A 14,567-nucleotide genomic window follows, 5' to 3' on the forward strand; every position below is an offset into this window, starting at 1 on the left:
TGCTTGGAATTAAACCAATTTAAACTTTCATAAGATATGCATGGATTGCTTTCTTTCTTTTAATATTTTGGACCACACTTGCACCACTTGTTTTGTTTTTGCAAATGTTTTTTGGAAAATCTTTTTCAAAGTCTTTTTGCAAATAGTCAAAGGTATATGAATAAGATTTTTAGAAGCATTTTTAAGATTTGAAATTTTCTCCCCCTGTTTCAAATGCTTTTCCTTTGACTAAACAAAACTCCCCATTGATGAAATTCTCCTCTTAGTGTTCAAGAGGGTTTTTACCATTTGAAAGAAGATCAAATATTTTAGATACTAAGTTTTTGAAAAAGCTCCTCCTTAAAATATAGATATCAAATGAGATAGAATTTCTTAGAGGAATACTAATTTGAAATATACCAATTGAAAACAACTTGTTTCGAAAAATTGTGAAATTGGCGTGGTGGTGCGGTCCTTTTGCTTTGGGCTAATACTCTCTCCCCCTTTGGCATTAATCGCCAAAAACGGAGTCTTTAGAGCCCTTTTTACTTTCTCCCCAATGGTATGAGTAATAAGAGTGAAGATTATACCAAAGTGGAGAGCGATGCAGAGTGACGGCGAAGGGTAAATGATACCGATAGAGTGGAGTGGAAGCCTTGTCTTCGCCGAAGACTCCATTTCCCTTTCAATCTATGACTTAGCATAAGAATTTTCTTGAAAACACATTAGTCATAGTACATGAAGGAGACATGATCAAAGGTATATAAATGAGCTATGTGTGCAAAGGATCAATCAAAGTTTCGAGAATCAAGAATGTTTAGCTCATTCCTAAGTTTGGTAAAGGTTTTCTCATCGAGTGGTTTGGTAAAGATATCGACTAATTGTTCTTTGGTGCTAACATAAGCAATCTCGATATCCCCCCGTTGTTGGTGATCCCTCAAAAAGTGATACCGAATGGCTATGTGCTTAGTGCGGCTGTGTTCAACGGGATTATTCGCCATGCGGATTGCACTCTCATTATCACATAGGAGAGGGACTTTGGTTAATTTGTAGCCATAGTCCCTAAGGGTTTGCCTCATCCAAAGCAATTGCGCGCAACAATGGCCTGCGGCAATGTACTCGGCTTCGGCGGTAGAAAGAGCTACTGAGTTTTGTTTCTTTAAAGCCCAAGACACCAGGGATCTTCCCAGAATCTGACAAGTCCCTGATGTGCTCTTCCTATCAATTTTACACCCTGCCCAATCAGCATCTGAATAACCTATTAAATCAAAGGTGGATCCCTTGAGGTGCCAAAGACCAAACTTAGGTGTATGAACTAAATATCTCAAGATTCTTTTCACGGCCCTAAGGTGAACTTCCTTAGGATCGACTTGGAATCTTGCACACATGCATACGGAAAGCATAATATCCGGTCGAGATGCACATAAATAGAGTAGAGATCCTATCATCGACCGGTATACCTTTTGATCTACGGATTTACCTCCCGTGTCGAGGTCGAGATGCCCATTAGTTCCCATGGGTGTCTTGATGGGCTTAGCATCCTTCATTCCAAACTTGGTGAGTATATCTTGAGTGTACTTGGTTTGGATGATGAAGGTGCCCTCTTGGAGTTGCTTCACTTGAAATCCTAAGAAATACTTCAACTCCCCCATCATAGACATCTCGAATTTTTGAATCATTATCCTACTAAACTCTTCACAAGTAGATTTGTTAGTAGACCCAAATATGATATCCTCAACATATATTTGGCATACAAACAAATCATTTGCAATGGTTTTAGTAAAGAGTGTAGGATCGGCTTTACCGACTTTGAAACCATTAGTGATAAGGAAATCTCTTAGGCATTCATACCATGCTCTTGGGGCTTGCTTGAGCACATAAAGTGTCTTAGAGAGTTTATACACATGGTTAGGGTACTCACTATCTTCAAAGCTGGGAAGTTGCTTAACATAGACCTCTTCCTTGATTGGTCCATTGAGGAAGGCACTTTTCACGTCCATTTGATAGAGCTTAAAGCCATGGCAAGTAGCATAGGCAAGTAATATACGAATTGACTCAAGCCTAGCTACGGGTGCATAGGTTTCACCGAAATCCAAACCTTCGACTTGTGAATATCCTTTGGCTACAAGTCGGGCTTTGTTCCTTGTCACCACACCATGCTCATCTTGCTTGTTGCGGAATACCCACTTGGTTCCTACAATATTTTGGTTAGGACGTGGAACTAAATGCCATACCTCATTCCTCGTGAAGTTGTTGAGTTCCTCTTGCATTGCCAATACCCAACCCGAATCTCTTAATGCATCTTCCACCCTGTATGGCTCAATAGAAGACACAAAGAGTAATGTTCAAAAAAATGTGCGACACGAGATCGAGTGGTTACCCCCTTATGAATATCGCCGAGGATGGAGTTCACAGGGTGATCTTGTTGTATCGCTTGATGGTATCTTGGGTGTGGCGGTCTTGGACCCTGATCATCTTCCTTGTCTTGATCATTGGCATCTCCCCCTTGATCATTGTCCTCCTCTTGAGGTGGCTCTTCTTGATCTTCATTTTTATTATCTTGAGCTTGATCCTCATCTTGAGTTAGTGGAGATGCTTGCATGGAAGATGATGGTTGATCTTGTGCTTGTGTGGGCTCTTCGGATTCCTTAGGACACACATCCCTAATGGACATGTTCCTTAGCGCGACGCATGGAGCCTCTTCATCATCTAGCTCATCAAGATCAACTTGTTCTACTTGAGAGCCATTAGTCTCACCAAACACAATGTCACAAGAAACCTCAACTAATCCAGTGGATTTGTTGAAGACTCTATATGCCCTTGTGTTTGAATCATATCCTAGTAAAAAGCCTTCTACAACCTTAGGAGCAAATTTAGATTTTCTATCTCTTTTAACAAGAATAAACCATTTGCTATCAAAGACTCTAAAATATGAAACATTGGGCTTTTTACCGGTTAGGAGTTCATAGGATGTCTTCTTGAGGATTTGGTGAAGGTAGAGACGGTTGATGGCGTAACAAGCGGTGTTGATTGCTTCTGCCCAAAACTGATCCGAAGTCTTGTACTCATCAAGCATGGTCCTCGCCATGTCAAGTAGAGTTCTATTCTTCCTCTCCACTACACCATTTTGTTGTGGTGTGTAGGGAGAAGAGAACTCATGCTTGATGCCCTCATCCTCAAGAAAGCCTTCAATTTGAGAGTTCTTGAACTCCGTCCCATTGTCGCTTCTAATCTTTTTGATCCTTAAGCCGAACTCATCTTGAGCCCGTCTCAAGAATCCCTTTAAGGTCTCTTGGGTTTGAGATTTATCCTGCAAAAAGAACACCCAAGTGAAGCGAGAATAGTCATCCACAATCACAAGACAATACTTACTCCCGCCGATGCTTATGTAAGCTATCGAGCCGAATAGATCCATGTGGAGTAGCTCAAGCAGCCTATCGGTCATCATGATGTTCTTGTGTGGATGATGGGTACCAACTTGCTTTCCTGCTTGGCATGCGCTACAAACCCTGTCTTTCTCAAAATGAACATTGGTTAGTCCTAGAATGTGTTCTCCCTTTAGAAGCTTGTGAAGATTCTTCATCCCAACATGGGCTAGTCGGCGATGCCAGAGCTAACCCATATTAGTCTTGGCAATTAAGCAATTGTCGAGTTCAGCTCTATTGAAATCAACTAAGTATAGTTGACCCTCTAACACTCCCTTAAATGCTACTGAATCATCACTTCTTCTAAAGACAGTAACACCTACATCAGTAAATAGACAGTTGTAGCCCATATTGCATAATTGAGAAACAGAAAGCAAATTGTAATCTAAAGAATCTACAAGAAAAAAATTGGAAATAGAATGGCCAGGAGATATAGAAATTTTACCAAGTCCTTTGACCAAACCTTGATTTCCATCCCGAATGTGATAGCTCTTTGGGGATCTTGGTTTTTCTCATAGGAGGAGAACATTCTTTTCTCCCTAGTCATGTGGTTTGTGCACCTGCTATCAATGATCCAACTTGAGCCCCCGGATGCATAAACCTACAAAACAAGTTTAGGCCTTGTTCTTAGGTACCCAAATGGTCTTGGGTCCTTTCACATTAGAAACAAGCACCTTGGGTACCCAAACACAAGTCTTGGAGCCCTTGTGTTTGCCCCCAACATATTTGACAACTACTTTGCCTGATTTGTTAGTTAAAACATAGGATGCATCAAAAGTCTTAAATGAAACATTAGGTTCATTTGATGCAATAGGAGTTTTCTTTTTAGGCAATTTAACATGGGTTGATTGCCTAGAACTAGATGCCTCATTCTTATACATAAAAGCATGATGTGAAAAATTATGAGGTTTCCTAGCATGAATTCTCCTAATTTTGTGCTCGGGATAACCAGCAGGATATAAAATATAACCCTCGTTATCCTGAGCCATAGGAGCCTTACCCTTAACAAAGTTAGATAATTTCTTGGGGGCATTAAGCTTGACATTGTCTCCCTGTTGGAAGCCAATGCCATCCTTAATGCCAGGGCGTCTCCCACTATAGAGCATGCTTCTAGCAAATTTAAATTTTTCATTTTCTATCTCATGCTCATTAATTTTAGCATTAAGTTGAGCTATGTGATCATTTTGTTGTTTAATTAAAGCTAGGTGATCATGGATAGCATCAACATTAATATCTCTACATCTCATGCAAATAGAAACATGATCAGCGGTGGATGTAGAGGGTTTGCAAACATTTAATTTATCAATCTTAGCATGTAACATGGCATTCTCATTTCTAAGATTGGAAATAGAAACATTGCAAACATTTAAATCTTTAGCCTTATACATTAATTTATCATTCTCAATCTTAAGACTAGAAAGTGATTCATTCAACTTGTCAATCTTAGCAATTAAACTAGCATTATCATTTTTAAGGTTGACAAGAGAATCATCACAAACATTTAATTTCTCAACCTTAGCAATTAATTTGGCATTTTCAATTCTAAGGTTAGAGATAGTGTTATGGCAAATGCTAAGCTGACTAGTTAATTTTTCACATTTTTCTACTTCTTGAGCATAAGCATTTTTTTACTTTAACATGCTTCTTATTTTCTTTAATAAGGAAGTCCTCATGAATAACACTAATCAATTCATTTAACTTCTCCTTTTGTTGCATGTTAAGGTTGGCAAAAAGTGTAAGCAAATCATCCTCATCATCACTAGAGCTGGCCTCATCACTAGATGTTGCATATTTAGTAGAAGCTCTAGATTTTACCTTCTTCTTTTTGCCGTCCTTTGCCATGAGGCACTTGTGGCCGACGTTGGGGAAGAGGATGCCTTTGTTGACAGCGATGTTGGCGGCGTCCTCGTCGGAGGAGGAGTCGGTGGAGCTCTCATCGGAGTCCCACTCCCGGTATACATGGGCATCGCCTCCCTTCTTCTTGTAGTATCTCTTCTTCTCCTTCCTCTTTCCCTTCTTGTTGTCGCCCCTGTCACTATTACTTGATAATAGACATTTAGCAATAAAATGACCGGGCTTACCACACTTGTAGCAAACTTTTTTGGAGCGGGGCTTGTAATCCTTCCTCCTTTGCTTGAGGATTTGGTGGAAACTCTTGATGATGAGCGCCATTTCCTCGTTGTCGAGCTTGGGGGTGTCGATGGGGAGCCTACTTGATGTAGACTCTTCTTTCTTCTCTTCCGTCGCTTTGAATGCGACGGGTTGAACCTCGGGTGTGGAGGTGGCGCCTCGCTCGATGATTTGTTTGGAGCCTTTGATCATCAACTCAAAGCTGACAAACTTTCCTATAACCTCCTCGGGAGACATTAGCTTATATCTAGGATCACCACGAATTAATTGAACTTGTGTAGGATCAAGAAAAACGAGTGATCTTAGAATAACCTTGACCATTTCATGGTCATCCCATTTTGTGCTCCCGAGGTTGCACACTTGATTCACCAAGGTCTTGAGCCGGTTGTACATGGCTTGTGGCTCCTTCCCTTGGTTGAGCATGAATCGACCGAGCTCCCCCTCGATCGTTTCCCGCTTGGTGATCTTGGTCACCTCATCTCCTTCGTGTGCGGTCTTGAGCACATCCCAAATCTCTTTGGCACTCTTCAACCCTTGCACCTTATTATACTCCTCTCGACTTAGAGAGGCGAGGAGTATAGTGGTGGCTTGGGAGTTGAAGTGCCGGATTTGGTCGACCTCCTCCGAATCATAGTCCTTGTCCCCTTCCTTCGGTACCTGCGCTCCATACTCAACAATATCCCATATGCTTTTGTGGAGTGAGGTTAGGTGATGTCTCATTTTATCACTCCACATAGAATAACCTTCACCTTCAAAAACCGGTGCTTTGCCTAATGGGATGGAAAGTAATGGAGTGTGTTTTGAAATACGAGGATAGCGGAGGGGCATCTTACTATACTTCTTGCGCTCATGGCGCTTAGAAGTGACAGACGTCGATTCAGAGCCAGATGTGGAGGGTGACGAAGAGTTGGTCTCGTAGTAGACCACTTTCTTCATCTTCTTCTTCTTGTCACCTCTCCGTTGTGACTTGATGGAGGAAGAGGATTCCTCCTTGTGCTTGTGGCCGGACTCCCTCGAGTGGGTTCTCCCTGAGCTTGTGGATTTGTCGCCGCCGGTCCCAATCTCCCTCTTGGTGGATGCTCCCGACATCACTTCGAGTGGTTAGACTCTAATGAAGTACTGAGTTCTAATACCAATTGAAAGTCGCCTAGAGGGGGGTGAATAGGCAAATCTGAAATTTATAAACTTTAAGCACAACTACAAGCCGGGGTTAGCGTTAGAAATAAAGTCGAGTCCGAAAGAGAGGGCGAAAACAAATCAACCAACGAAATAGAGCGGATGACATGGTGATTTGTTTTACCAAGGTTCGGTTCTTGCAAACCTACTCCCCGTTGAGGTGGTCACAAAGACCGGGTCTCTTTCAACCCTTTCCCTCTCTCAAACGGTCACCTAGACCGAGTGAGCTTTTCTCCTTAATCAACGGGTCACTTAGACCCCTTACAAGGACCACCACAACTTGGTGTCTCTTGCTTGATTACAAGTTGCTTGAGAACAAGAATGGAGGAAGAAGAAAAGCGATCCAAGCGACAAGAACTCAAATGAACACAAAAACTCTCTCTCACTAGCCACTATTTGTTTGGAGTGATTTTGGACTTGGGAGAGGATTTGATCTCTTGTTTATGTCTTGGAGGGAAGTCTAGAGCTCTTGTATTGAATGCAATGGCTGAAAACTTGGATGCCTTGAAGTGTGGTGGTTGGGGGGTATTTATAGCCCCAACCACCAAAATGGCCGTTGGGGAGGCTGTCTGTCGATGGGCGCACCGGACAGTCCGGTGCGCCAGCCATGTCACCCAACTGTTAGGGTTATGACGGTTTGGACCATTGGAGCTCTGACAGATTGGGGCACCGGACAGTCCGGTGCCGCACCAGACAGTTACTGTTCACTGTCCGGTGCGCCTTCGGGCGTTGCTCTGACTTTGCACGCGCTGTCCGCGCACTGTTCACTGTTCACTGTTCACTTTTGCAGACGATCGTTGGCGCAGTAGCCTTTGCTCCGCATGGCACACCGGACAGTCATGTGAATTATAGCGGAGTGGCTTTTCTAGAAACCCGAAGGTGGCGAGTTGGAGTTGATCCACCCTGGTGCGCCAGACCAGGGCAATTTTTGGTTTCTTTTGTTCCTTTCTTTTTGAACCCTAACTTGGACCTTTTTATTGGTTTGTATTGAACCTTTGGCACCTGTAGAACTTATATTCTAGAGCAAACTAGTTAGTCCAATTATTTGTGTTGGTCAATTCAACCACCAAAATCATTTAGAAAAAGGTTTGACCCTATTTCCCTTTCAAATACTTCATCCAGCGTATTTGTGCATAAAGATACCATCAGACCAAGGCCCCATAGTTGTGAATGGGAGTCAAGAGGCTGCTAGAAGGGCCGAAGGGAACTGGACAGATTCAAAGGCTATCCACAACATAGATGAAGTCGAAGCTCATCAGCAGTACAAACACAAAAGAGATAAGGCTGCCTCAGCAGACCAACCGAAGCCCATGCTTCTGTGCGAGGACATAGCCGAGAAGAAGGTGTTGCTGGGATCACAACTGTCTAATGAACAAGAAAAAAACCCTTTTGAAGTTTCTATTCAACAACAAGGATGTCTTTGTATGGTCAGCCAATGATCTCTGTGGTGTCAATAGAGATGTCATCGAGCATTCACTTAAGGTAGATCCGGCTATCAGACCAAGAAGGCAGAAGCTTCAGAAGATGTCCGATGACAAAGCCGAAGGTGCACAAAACAAAGTCAAAAGGCTTCTGAGTGCCGGAGTAATCAGAGAGGTAACATATCCAAAGTGGATGGCCAATACTGTAATGGTTAAGAAGGCTAATGGAAAGTAGATAATGTGCATTGATTTCACAGATCTTAATAAAGCGTGTCCGAAGGATGAGTTTCCTTTACCCAGAATAGACTCTCTAGTGGATGCAGCAGCTACTTCGGAGCTAATGAGCCTATTGGATTGTTATTCAGGCTACCATCAAATTTGGATGAAGAAAGAAGACAAACCCAAGACAAGCTTCATAACCCCCAGTGGAACTTACTGCTACCTTCGGATGCCTGAAGGGATCAAGAATGCTGGAGGAAGCTTCAGCAGGATGACTGCCAAAGTCCTCCACTCCCAAATTGGCAAGAATGTGCTGACTTATGTTGATGATATCATAGTCAAAAGCACGAAGCTAGAAAATCACATTGCTGATTTGCAAGAAACATTTGCTAATTTTAGAAGAGTTGGTCTCATGCTAAATCCAGGAAAATGTGTTTTTGGAGTGAAGAAGGGAAAATTTATTGGTTGTCCGGTATCAACAAGGGGGATCGAAGCCAATCCAAGTAAGATAGAAGCTATACTTTGGATGGGGCCACCGAAGTCATGAAAATGTGTTCAGAGTTTGATAGTAAGGATGGCATCACTGAATAGATTTATTTTAAGATCAGCAGAGAGCAACTTGCCATACTTCGAAGTGCTGAAGTCAACCAAAGTCTTCCAATAGGGACCAACTCAGCAAAAAGCCTTCGAAGAACTGAAGCAGTATTTGATAGAATTAACATCCTTAACCCCACCTTCGTCAGGAACTCCATTGCTGTTGTATGTAGTTGCTTCCCACGCTGCGGTTAGTGAAGCGTTGGTGCAAGAAAAGTAGGATGGCCAGGCAAAGAAGCAAGTGCATGTGTACTTCGTCTCCGAAGTACTTAGCCCATCAATGAAAAATTACACAGAGTTGAAGAAGGTACTATATGCTATACTGATGGCTTCCAGAAAGCTTCAGCATTACTTCCAGACGTACCATATCATAGTACCTTCTTCACAACCTCTCAAGGATATAATGAGAAACAGTGAAGCCACATGAAGAGTTGGAAAGTGGGCTGCAGAGTTGAATGAATTCACTATTGATTATGTTCATAGATCTTCGATCCAATCTCAAGCGTTAGCAGACTTAATTGTTGATTAGACGCAAGGGGCTCAGGATGAAGAGAGAACAACGATACCGAAGCTTGGACAGTATTTTGTGATGGGTCATGGGGAACCTTCAGCGCAGGAGCAGCGGCCGTTTTAATTTCACCGTCAAAAATCAAAACCTGTTATGCAGCAAGGTTGGACTTCAACTTCACAAATAACATTGCAGAGTACGAGGCCCTTCTCTTGGGGCTTCGAAAACTTAAGGCAATGGGAATAAGAAGGGCAATTCTCAAATCTTACTCACAAGTCATTTTGGGTCACATTGACAAAACTAGTAAAGCAAGGGACCTGAAGCTCGAGAAGTGTTTGGACACAGTCCGAAGGATGGAAGCCTCTTTCGAAGGTTTCTCTGTCAAAACATTGCAAGAGGAGAAAATGAACATGCAGACTTATTAGTTAAGTCAGTGGCACAAGGGCTTCCGTTACCTTCAGAGGTATTTTTCGAAACAATAAAAGCACCTTCAGTCGAGCTCATGGAGAGAGCAGTGCTTACAATCTCGCCAGTGCACAGCGAAGATTGGAGGACTGTGATTGTATCTTTCCTCTAAGGAAATTGTCTTTCAGATGATGAAGCTTACAACAAAAGAATGGAAGCAAGAACAAGACCCTATGTAATCATAGAGGGAGAATTGTACAAACAAGGAGTCTGCTCTCCATTACTAAAATGTTTGTCTAGAACCGAAGGTCAAGAGCTGATGAAGGAGATACATGCAGGACTGTGTGGAGCTCATATTGGGTCTAGGCCTTCGTTGGGGAAGGTTTTTAGACAAGGATTTTATTGGCCGAAGGAAGCTTCGGATGCAGCAGATTTGGTTCAAAAATGTGAAAACTGCCAGAAGTGTGCCAGAGACCAGAAACAACCTTCGTCTTTAACCCAACTAATTCAGCCCACCTGGATACTGCAAAGGTGGGGCCTAGATTTGCTAGGCCCACTTCCACCAGCACAAGGAAACTTGAAATATGTTGTGGTAGCAGGGGAGTACTTCTCGAAGTGGATCAAAGCTAAGCCCCCAGCTACAATAACTTCGGCCACAGTCCAGAAGTTCTTTTGGCGGAATATTGTTTGCCGCTTGGTTGTGTCAAAGGCTATCACGGTTGATAACGGAACTCAATTTCATGTCGAAACGTTCAAAGCCTTTTGTGACCAGATCGATACAAAAATACACTTTGCATCAGTGAGACATCCGGAATCAAATGGACTGGTAGAAAGAGCAAATGGAATCATAATAATAGGGATAATGAAGTCAATCTTTAACTAGCCAGAGGAAAATGGTTAGATGAATTAATAAAGGTGGTGTGGAACCACAACACTGCTGTCTCAAGGTCAACGGGTTTTACCCCGTTCAAGCTTCTGTTCGGTGACGAAGCAATAACACAGGAAGAAGCAAGAAGGGGCTCAATAAGGACCTTAGCTTCGGCAGAAGATGAAGAGAATTGCAAAATAACAAAAGACACCATAGAAGGGATCATGCTCCAAGCAATAGACCACATCAATAAGTATCAGGCCAAAACAATTAAATGGCGTGATCGAAAGGTACTGAAGAAGATCAGGCCAGGGCACCTAGTGCTTCGGAGGGTGGCTGAAGCGTCCCCAATCCTCTGGGACTCAAATGTGATACAATTACTAGTCCCAGGAGGCTAGTAAACACATTTATACATTAGATGATTACAGATCTGCTTAAACGAGACACACCTATAAAGGTGGCGATCAACTTTAAGAGTTGGTCCACAACTCGGGACATATCATCAGAGTGGGGCTGAAGCAGCCCGATATACGCAGCGAAGCAAATCAGCGGTCCAACAGCCACACACAAGGTTGGGAACAGTCGTAACTCTTACTCGATCTCCTTTTTCTGAAAAACAACAAATAAGCAAGGGTGAGTACAAACATACTCAACAGCCCACCTTCACTCGCGGAATGGGGAAATCATATATAATGCATGGAATATGTGGAGCTCAGGATATTTTGCACAAACAACAATATTTTATGCAGGGTTGTTTTGTAAAACATTTTGTATTTTTCAAAGCGCATCCTCTCCCAAAGGAGCAGGAAGTTTTTCAATATAGAACAAAATCCCCTGGACTAAACCATCCAGGTATCTCAGCAGTTTCCCACTGGTTTTCATTTTCAAAAATAGCTACTGGACTTCCCGTCCACCATAGCTCATGGCTCAACCGCCAGATCTTTTAAAAAAACCACTTTTCTCAAATGCACCCCTTTTTTGAAAACAAAACACTAATCGCCATACCACACCAGACTCGTCCATTCCTGTGGACACAGACTATTCGAATAGGTTTTCAAGCTCTGCGCAGAGGTGTGCACTTTATCCACTAGTCCGGCTCTACGATCTCAGGGCCAATAAGATCCGAATCCGAATATCTTTCTTTCCTCGCACGTCCTAACCTTAACGGTTATACCGGAAGGAGTCAGACCACCGCCATGTCTAAACCGGACAAAACATTCCCCCTCCTTATCCTCCTGGTGCTCCCCAGCCTTCATAACCCTGGGGTTGGACCGTACGAGTTCAGATTGAGTGACTGTCCACACAGTCTCGAGTGGTTGTACTTATCATGAGTACAGGTAGTGAAAGATGACAAACCGGTCCTTATATGAGGGGACAATCCTTCTGCTCACACCTAAATCAGCTGAGCCATCACCTTAGGCCCTCCCCTAAACCAGAGAGTCCCTGATTATCCCACTCACAAGGTGATAAGGGTGAAAACCCTTCATCATACACATTTTGAAAAGCATTTTCTTTTGAAAACTCACACCTTTTTTCAAATCATTTGTAACAAATATATCAAGGATTGATTGCGGCAAGCGGCTTGGGTGGCCATAATAACTTGTCTCAAAATTATATCATGCATAAAATAACAGGCTGAGGGTTGTGGTTGAAAAATCATAGGTAATTTATGCATCAAAGGGATCCAGTGAGCTTGCTGTGCTTATCCGGCGAAGGGGAAAGGAGAGCTCGCGAAACTGGCTTCTGGCTCCACCGCCTGGCGTAGACTTGCAGATCTGGCCTCCACGAGACGGCACGAACGCTCCGATAACTATGCAATATGAATAAGCAAACATACAAATCAGCAAGTATGCCAACAAATATTTAGTATATTGGTTAGAATAGCGATATATGGATGGGTAGAGTTTTGAGTAGAATCTGTGTCATGTGGTGTTGTGATATTACTGGTGGTGGACTGGAGGTGCTTACCAGGAGGGTGGACTGGAGGCGAAGCGACACTATGCGTGTAGCCGGCAGAGCGGAGTAACTGAGTGGGTGGGGTGTTTGCCTTGGCTGAGGTTGTTGAGTGTGTGTGGAGAGGGAGAGGGTAGCTGGGTGTATTTAAGCTGAGTGTATGTGGTGTAGCACAGTGAAGTTCACTGTTGGTGAGAATAGTGATGAATGAATCGTCTGACTTAGTATGAACAGGAGAGTTATAGGCAGAATATGGGACAAGAGTGTGTGTGGAGAGGAATAGTGATGGTGAATAGTTCATATGAACGAACGATGAACGATGAATAGTGACGATGAACGATGAATAGGAACTATGAACGAATAGACGAACGATCGAATGATCGGACGAACGATTGATCAGAATTTCGGCAGCATAACGACAGGACAAAGATTATCTAGAAGAACGATGAATAGGGACTTTGAACGATGAACGATGAATAGGAACTATGAACGAACGATGAACGATCGAATGATCGAACGAACGAACGATCGGAATTTCAGCAGCATAACGGCAGAAAAAAGATTATTTGGACGAACGAACGGACGAACGAACGGACGAACGAACCATGAACGATCGGACGAACGATCGAACGATCGGACAAACGAACGAACAAACTAAGAACAGGGGGACGAACGATCGAAGAACGACCGAACGATCCTTGTGCTAGTGTGTGCTTGTGTGGAACATGGAGTGGGTGTGTGTGGGGGGGGGAAGAGAGTTGCCATGAAATGGCTTGGGGTGGGATGAGAGGAGGCCCTTGCCCCTCTATTTATAGCCATGGTGGGGGATTAGGGGGAGGGATGAGAGGATTAGTGGGAGGATGAGAGGATTAGTTGGAGATTAGCATGTATTTGTCTTGTATAAGTGAGATTAGCTTGTAGAGCTCACCCTATGACACCGGAGGCATACGTATACGTATGAGCATGAGGAAAGTTATGAAGAAAATATTTGTAGGGACTTGAAAAATGATTCTGAAGGTATTTCTCAAGAGGAAAATATCTGGAGATATATCGGTGGAATATTTGGGGCAGTATTTCTGGAAAGAACTTGAAGGGGATCAGTAGGGAAATATCTGGGCAGTATTTCTAGAAACCATTTGAGGGGGATCACTGGGGAAATATTTGTAGGATATTTTGAGGAGAATTTTGGAGAGAATATAGACCACTATATTTTATTTGTTGATATCAACTTGCAAACAAACATTTTGAAATGAAATTTGAAATTCATTTTGAATTTAGAGCGAGTTTGAGAAAATTCCAAGATTTGAATTTTTGGGATGCTACAAATCTACCCCACTTAAAATGAATCTCGTCCTCGAGATTCAGCTCAAAAGGGTTATGGGTATAGCTTTACTTCAGCTACATTTCTTTACTTTGCAGACTCTTCGAGGAGATGGAACTTCAACAATATCCGGCCTTTGAGGAGCATCTGGTTGCCGATTGCAAATGCTGATTCTGGCTACTCAAAGATCATCTTCAGGCTTCAACTTTCGCTTGACAGCTAGCTTATTGAAGAAGCATCGATGCCAACACGCAAACCTTTCTCTTGCGAAATCCCACATGGATTCCTTCCTTGATTGGTCTTCTGGTGCTTCATCAACGGAACTTGGGTGACCACTTATCATCCAAAAACTTATATGCTTTGATGATCTGGTCCTCCACAAGCTTGCTACAGGCCTTCTTCTTTTTCTCCATAGCAGGAACCTTACTGGAACACTACCCCACTTAAAAATAATGAGGGTAGAACTCTTGAATCTTGGGGATTTGAACTCCTTGAAGTACCTCATAACAAGGGTGTTACGGGGCCTTCTTCTGCTGTTGCTGCTTGAGCAGGCTACGGAGAAATGACT

The sequence above is a fragment of the Zea mays genome, chromosome 3, assembly GCF_902167145.1.
Source record: "Zea mays cultivar B73 chromosome 3, Zm-B73-REFERENCE-NAM-5.0, whole genome shotgun sequence".
In the NCBI taxonomy this organism is placed as follows: domain Eukaryota; kingdom Viridiplantae; phylum Streptophyta; class Magnoliopsida; order Poales; family Poaceae; genus Zea; species Zea mays.